This window comes from Orbicella franksi, chromosome 9, assembly GCF_964199315.1.
Source record: "Orbicella franksi chromosome 9, jaOrbFran1.1, whole genome shotgun sequence".
In the NCBI taxonomy this organism is placed as follows: Eukaryota; Metazoa; Cnidaria; class Anthozoa; order Scleractinia; family Merulinidae; genus Orbicella; species Orbicella franksi.
In genome coordinates, this window is record NC_138153.1 from 24,692,564 (window position 1) to 24,699,653 (window position 7,090).

Genomic DNA, 7,090 nt, shown 5'->3' on the forward strand with positions numbered 1-7,090 from the left:
TTTAAAAATGTTGCAACATAGAGGTTATACAGAAAATTGTCTATGTAAACAAGGAAACATTAATTCATTATATCGAGGTAGATTTTTTGTTTGGGCTGCTGGATTATGTTCGTTATATCGAAGAATTCGTTATATCAAGGTTCTATTCCATACATTTACTGTAACTTTGGCCGGACATAGAATATCGTTCGTTATATCGCGGACTTCATTAAATAAAGGTTCATTGAATCGAGTTTCCACTGTACATACATATGGAAAATTGCTCTGCTTATTGCACAAAACTTATCAAGAAGAACAAATGCTGAAAATTTCAGATCAGTCGCATAAATAGTTCTCAAGATATCCTTTCTTGGGGACAAAATTATTGTGTAATGAGGAAATTGACCTTAAACTTACAGATAGCAATCAAAGTTGATTTTTTGAAGTATGTAATCATTATAGTGGCACTAGTGTCATAATTTTGACCACAGGAGTGTCTAAAAGTAATTTAAAAGCCTCCTGGCTCATATGTCACTCCTTCAGCTTGTCAAAGGGCTTCTCGACGAGTCCGCAGAAGTTGTTCGCCTTGACGTTGTCTCTTTTCCTTCTGCGTAGCCTACAAATCAGACTTTGTTAACCATTTACAATCTTTTGCACATGCTGCCTTGTGCATTCACCACCTGGGATAGATAGCCTCTCCATAATTTTTAGCCTACTAGAAGCTCCACTACGGTAGAGGCAGACTGCTGATGCCACAGCACACCGAACTACTTTAACACCGTGGTGCTTATGTGTAGGACATCTTACCCACACCATGGAGTTGAGATCAGTAGCACAATCACCATATCCATTTTTGTAACGAGCCCGAAAAAAATTAAAATTTTCTTATTGGGGGCAAAATCACTTCTTTAGCTTTATTTTATGCTCAAACTTAATGATCTACAATTTTTTGGCAAAATATTACATTTTCGCCTAGTTTAACCGGATTTTTAATTCACCCATAATCCCTAGTGGGCGTGGTCTTTATATAAATGATCAATTTTTCAAAAGTTTTATTTCACTGGTACAAGTAAAAAGTAGAAATGAAACATCTTGACCACACAAGTATTTTGCATTAAATGGAAGCTAATATTTCTTCATTCAGATCAACTGGTACTTTAAAAACTGACTTTCTCCCCCTCTTTACAACGTGAAGGTCAGGTCAGCAGTTGCTGCATGAACAATTGCGACTTCGTTCATCAAGTTTGTAAGTCATGTCAGTTAGGTTGTCCTGGAGAAAGAAGTGTCCTCTAAGCACTTCCTGTCCTGCAGTGTAAATGCTGCCATAGTCATCTGCGGTGTTATCTGCTAGTTCTTTGACTCCATTACTCTTCACTTTCAGAAGATAATAGTCATAACTTGCATCATCAGCTGCTATGGCAACCACACTCCCCTCTACTGCTAGGTCTGCTATTTTAACGGCTGTGTCTGTTGTCACTACCACATTGTTGTCTTGTGCATTCCTGGTGGTTGCTGGTGATGCTTCTCTTTCAATATTGAGCTCCTGCCAGTCATCTACCCACTCTGAATTTGCTCATTGGTTGCCAGTTTCCAGCAAGCAGTCAAGGCAATAGTAGGATCAGTCTCATTTAAAGACCTTGCACTGTTCTGTAGTGCATTTTATGGCATGGATTTTTCGAATGCCCTTCACTTCTTTAAATTTTCGGTCAGGCCTGTTCCTGTCTACTGAATCTTCACCAGTTGCAGGGACATAAAAAAAGGCACTGCTTCAAGTTTACGGACTTTGTTCTGGAGAAGTAACTTGAGGCTGATGGCAAGGTGAAACTGTCACTGAGGTAAGTGTGCATGTCCTTGGCACTTTTGATTGCAGCTGATCAATGCAGGACTGCCTGGCTCACTTTCTGCTTAACATGAGACCCAGCAGCATCCTGTTCACCTTTGGCATGCGAGGTTTCAAAGAAATTATGCTGGATTTTGTAACCAAAATCTGCTACACAACAAGACAAATCTCCAAGGCAGTGGCGGGATTTTATTGGGCTGCACAACCATCAGTGAACTTGTGTAGAACTGTGATCTGTTGACCAAGATCCTTTGTGAGGTATGTGTTCAAAAGTTCCTGCACCCTATGAACTGAGTTGTTATCTTGAATAACATCATCAGAAATGACAAACACATGCTCCTTTACGACCTCAGAGTTTTCCTCTGTACTTTTAATGCCATCATTCTTTTCTGTAGAGTGGCGGTAGAGAATGGTGACATGCAGGGAAACCTTTGCCACATCAAAGTGCTCAGACTGTGTTTCATCTTGAGACCTGCAGGTATATCCCTCTGAGTAGTCATGGAGAGCGACTGCATGATCCAGTGGTAAATGCTCAAGGAGACTGTCGAGTTGTTCTCGTTGCCACTTGGCCATAAAGGAGTGTAAGGGATAGTCTTAAAGAAGATCCTTAAAGTATCCAAACATTTCGGATGGTGGGGTCTCCTTAGTGACAAGGGCAAGTTTCTTCTTCTCCTGACCGTTTGCCGAAAACTTTCCAGTTGAGACATATTCTTACCGTCTCCAAATAACCACTCCCTCATTGGATTCTTCTTCAGGAAGTAGTTCCATCAAATGGACACCACACTGGTCACATTCTCTTTCTAAACATGCCATTTTATGGTGTGCATCTTCTGCTTTGGGGCATAGGGTCATTTCAACAGCCTCTGTTATTGTGACAGGAACACAAACAGCTTCATCCTGATCTTTCTTTTTTAAAACAGCCTTGCAGAATTTCATGCAATCTCCAAAGAGGATCTTGATCTCTACATGTTTCCGACGAAGGCAGGACTTTCTATCACATTCTTTGGCAGCTTTCATGAAGAATGGTTTAAGCGACTCAAACTTCCTCTGCTTTATTTTGATATTGGGGTGTAGGGCCTGGAATTCCAAGAAGGCTTCTGTCTGGGACTTTTCCAGTATTTGCTTTGCATGTTCTGTGTACTGGCTCTTCTGTGTTCGATAACGAACAAAATCTTTCTTGTCTCCTGTTGGAAGACTTGCTTGATTTGTCCAGAAATCATAGACTTCTCTTTTGACTTCCTCAGAAACAGCATCAAACCTTACTTTTCTTTTGGAGACAAGCCAACTTGGTTCTTCTCCCTTAAGAATCTCCATTCTCCTTTTGATTCCACGCTGAATACTTTTTCGGTCCAATGATACAACTTGAGAGAGAGAACGTTGGGCACGAGATTTTTTAACGTTTTCCCCAAAAGCAAGGGATTTAAAGGCTCTCAAAGCTGCTCTTTTCTCATTGGAACCACTTTTCTTCACCTGCTTCAGGCCCTCTGAAATATCAGCTGCCATTCCTCTCAAAGACTTTGTTTTTTTTTCTTCTTCTGGAGGCTTGAATGTGCCTGCCTTGATGAGATGTTTTCTTGTTCTTGGACTAGCAATTATTTTCTGGATTATTTCAGCGCCCTTTTTTGGAGTTTTCGGGCAGTGATTTTGTAACTTTCCTTACTGCTCTACTTGCTGCCATTCTGTTTGTAAATCCAGTTGCATTGCCATCACAATCATCCGCTCCCCGTGCATCTGCAATTGGCTTTCTTTCTTCTCTGAACTTTTTTACTCTCCCTTGTTTGCTGCCTCTTTTTTTCCATCTTCTCCTCCCAGGCAATTTTCTTTTCTTCTCTTTTGTGAGCCCGCTTCAAGCTGTTTGCTGATTCCACCACATGTTGGCAAGTTCGCTGAACATGTGCTTTCCTCAGTTGACGTTTTTCTCTTTCAGATGCAGCCCTCTTCTCGCGATTTTTCTCGTTGTACTTTTGATTCTTCTGTCTATTCTTTTCCTTCTTTTTTCTTCTCCACTCTTCGATTCGTGAGAGCTTTTCTGGCTTGTTTTTCCCCATAACGAAATGAAATAATTTCAAACGCGGATGCAGTATTTACAGATTGCTCAATTCCCGGAAAATTAAATCCCCTGAAAAATGTCTCCGACCTCCCCTATGGCATCCATTTCAGGAGAGGTTACTAAGCTTTTTCTTTGACACGAAAGCAATGGCGTCTTTGCAAAGTAAACTGTAGATTTCACAAGGCTTTTTAGCAAGGTTATGGCCACATTCCGCTTTCAATATGGCGTCAACATTGCGAAAAATGTAGCGACTGGATCGGAAAGTCATATTTTAGCCGTCTTTAGAGCTTTGAAGGCAAAATTATGGCAATAACAAGAGAAACTTATTAGCATTCAGATTTGCTCGGTTCTAGAACCTGATTGTACCTTGTTTGGACCATGACGGTCAAGAAGAAGGTGAGGTTTTGAAAAATGTTATTGCATAATCGTGTTTCAATAAAGCGTTGTGACTTTTTTGAGCTGTTATTTCTCCGTTTGTGGTTGATGATTTTCACTGATTTTTTCCAATGTTAAAACATAGCGTATGAGCATTCAGTAGACATGTTTTTATTCCCACAGACATCAACTTCAGCCTACCGCAGAAGACAACTTGGTGAACTGCTAACTTTTACAACGCAGCGTTACAGGAAGGATACTCAATGATGAATCCTTTTGATGTGTTTTTATAAACTTGAAATTTTGTAGTTTTGCTCAAATGTAGTGTTTGTTGTGTGTTTGCACTGGGTACAATTCGTTTGCCCATGGGAGCTTCCTTTTTTGTGAAAAATGTTTTCGAAAATTTTTGCCATGAAGATTGTTACGTGTTACAAAATTTGCCCATTTTCCCACCTTTTTCTGTTATTTTCTCAAATATAGTAATGTGGTTTACCATTTTTACACCTTTCTAGTAAAAACAGGGTGTACCTTAGCTTTAAGCAAAAATCTGGTTTTACTAAGGGCATTAAACAGAAAATATCAGTGAAAGTTTTCCTACCACCCCCAAATGGGCATGGTGATTGTGCTACTGATCTTGACGCATTCATTGGGATTTTTGTGTTGTTCCCAACACACCTCTCTCAAGCAATTTAGAGTCACTCGAAGTCAAAAGTTGGTTTCAAGACTTCAAGAAAGACCTCAGGCAAACAGTTATCACCATTGTATGTTGAAGTTCCTGTTGCTTCATCTTTCTTCCATTTACACCAAGAGGATTCACCTGGAGGACAAAATCGATGCTGTTTTGCAAGGTCATCTGACTTAACATTGTGATGAAGAATTGCAATGATGTTTGTTTTCATTGCATAGACTGCAACCTCCACCTCTCTTCTTGCTGGATTAGATTTCCTGATGGCGTTTTGCCGAATTGCAAGTCCATAATCTTTCTGGAGCTTCTTTACTTTTTTGTCAGACAGTCTCCCTGTGCCACCAATAGGTCAACCATCGGCAAGCTTCCCTTTAGTTCTGGCCTTTAGGTTCAACAGATGTTTGCCCATTCTCTTTTGCACATGTCTCACACAGTCTAATTTCTTCACTTTGATTTCACCATAAACATTTCCCACAGAATTGAAGGTCTCATGGTTGCCATCACTCACCATCCATCTGTACCTCAGGTTATGACGTTCCACTGACCTTTCCCACAAGACTACAGCTCCTTCAGACTCCATTGCTGGCGAACTACCAGAAAAGTTAATGTCACATTCATGTTCCAGTAACCACTCCTCAAATTCTTCATCACTTAAACCTTTTCCTTCTTTACAGCACATTTCTGGCATGCTTTGGAAAGGACATGATAGTCCAATACTTCACCTGTGTCCACTGAAATGACAAAAATCACTCCAGTTAATGAGGTAAATCCTCATTTGGCCCAAGTGCCATCAAAAGTTACAACAGCATCAAGAGTATCATCCTGATATTTTTCAGGGTTTTCTTCCAAAATCTGCTGTCAAGGTCTCTCTCCAGCTCTTCTCATGTCTGCCCTTGCTTCATCCTTAAGAGCTTCCAGGATGTTGTCCACTTGCTTGTAGTAGGCAGGCTTAGAAAGACAGGGCATATTCATTATACCACAAAATGTAGCAAGGCCTTCATAACCACTGCCACTCTCTATTGCGTGGTACACAGCTCAGCGGTTAATGTCATATGGCTTCCCCCGCTGGGTCACACTGGTGGATGTTGGAAGTGGACTGGATTCCTGACAGGAACTGCACTGGAGAGAAAACTGTGACATCAGCCCTGCTCTTGCACTATTATCTTCTTCAAGAGTTAAGTTGCCCAAAAAGACAAATCAAGTGAAAATTGTAAGATAAATCGGGCAATATTATTATAAGTGAAGTAAAGACCTCAAGTTAGCAAATATACATTCTGTGATTTTCTCCCCACTATTTGTTGTTTACATTGTATGAGCACAATACCTAAAAATCTTTCTCCTAACTGACCCAAGATTTAATAGATAAATCAATGTATTCACCAGGGATAAACTGGAGCTAAGGGTCAATATGATATGGGAGATAAGTCATAAACAAGAACAGAGAACGACATTGATTTCAAAAAATTTCTCACCTTCCTCACACACATACGCGTTTGAGACTGCGTGGATAAATTTTTCACATTGATTAATCTATATCCCCCACTTTCTGCGGTATTGAAGGTATTCTCATGATCAGAGCAATCTAAAAGAAGCTCCTCTTTGGCATATCTCATTTTCTTTCTCAAAGAACCAACAGTTTTGTTAGAGTCCGAAAGCTTATTTCCATCTTGAGAAGTGCTTGGAGTTGAGCAGGCAATTTCATCAACAACAAGAGCAGGTTCTTCGAACTTCTTCTTGTCTTCTTTTTTTTTTTTCTTTATTGAAACAAATTGATATTAATACAGCAAATTAGCTACTTACCTACATAATTATAATAACAACTAATATTACTAATACTAATAATATAATACAACTAATTAGTACTAATAATACTACAATACTACAATACTTACAACACTAAAAAACACCAATATCACTAACAATAGACGGTAACCAAGAAAAAAAATTCCAACAAACTATAACTAAATATTTACAAAATATAATGTAAATAACATATTAATTAGTATTACATAGGTCAACATACAGAAAGTGAATGCATATTAACACCTTTAAATAATTAAGCTTTTACAATAGGCGACACTATCCATTTAGCTTCAAAGAAATCCTTTGTTTTTTTACTATGCAGACTTATATATTTTTCCGTTTCATATTTTACAGCAAT

The 7,090-nt window shown here is 39.2% G+C and overlaps 2 pseudogenes; both read right to left on the bottom strand.

The window, feature by feature from the left end:
• Window positions 1-448: 448 nt before the first annotated feature.
• Window positions 449-6,557, bottom strand: LOC145498289 (uncharacterized; annotated as a pseudogene).
• Window positions 1,094-3,976, bottom strand: LOC145497581 (uncharacterized; annotated as a pseudogene).
• Window positions 6,558-7,090: the final 533 nt, after the last annotated feature.